Source organism: Lupinus angustifolius, chromosome LG14 (assembly GCF_001865875.1).
Source record: "Lupinus angustifolius cultivar Tanjil chromosome LG14, LupAngTanjil_v1.0, whole genome shotgun sequence".
In the NCBI taxonomy this organism is placed as follows: domain Eukaryota; kingdom Viridiplantae; phylum Streptophyta; class Magnoliopsida; order Fabales; family Fabaceae; genus Lupinus; species Lupinus angustifolius.
The window spans coordinates 2,522,565-2,523,262 of record NC_032022.1 but is presented as its reverse complement, the minus strand read 5'-3'; positions in this window follow the sequence as shown (position 1 = coordinate 2,523,262).

The window sequence follows — 698 nt, the reverse complement described above, 5'->3', positions numbered from 1 at the left end:
ATATCCTCATCCTACCCTCCTCTTCAACCTCATCCTCTTCCTCATCCTATCCTCGTCACCATCCTCATCCTATCCACATCCTCATCATTATCCTATCCTCATCCTCATCCTCCTCCAGATCCTCATCCCCATCCTTATCCTATCCTAATCATAATCCTCATTCTCATCCTCATCCTCATCTTATCATCATCCTCATCCTAACCTCATCCTCCTTCTCCTCCTCCTCAACCTCATCCTATCCTTGTCCTCATCCTATCCTCACCCTCATCCTCATCCCCATCCTCATCCTACCCTCCTCTTCATCCTCATCCTATCTTCGTCCTCATCCTCATCCTATCCTCTTCCTCATCTTCATCGCCTTCCTCATCCTATCCTCTTCCTCATCCTCATCCCCTTCCTCATCCAATCCTAATCCGCATCCTCATCCTTATCCTCATTCTCATCCTCACCTTCGTCGTCACCCTCATTCTATCCTCATCCTCATCCTATCCTGCTCCTCATCCTCATCCTATCCTGCTCCTCATGCTCATCCTCATCCTCATCCTATCCCCATCCTCATCCTATCTTTGTCCTCATCCTATCTTTGTCCTCATCCTCATCCTAACCTCTTCCTCATCCTCCTGCTCCAATTCCTCATCCTATCCTCATCCCCGTCCTGATCCTCATCCTCGTCCTCATCCTCATCCTATCGTCCTCCT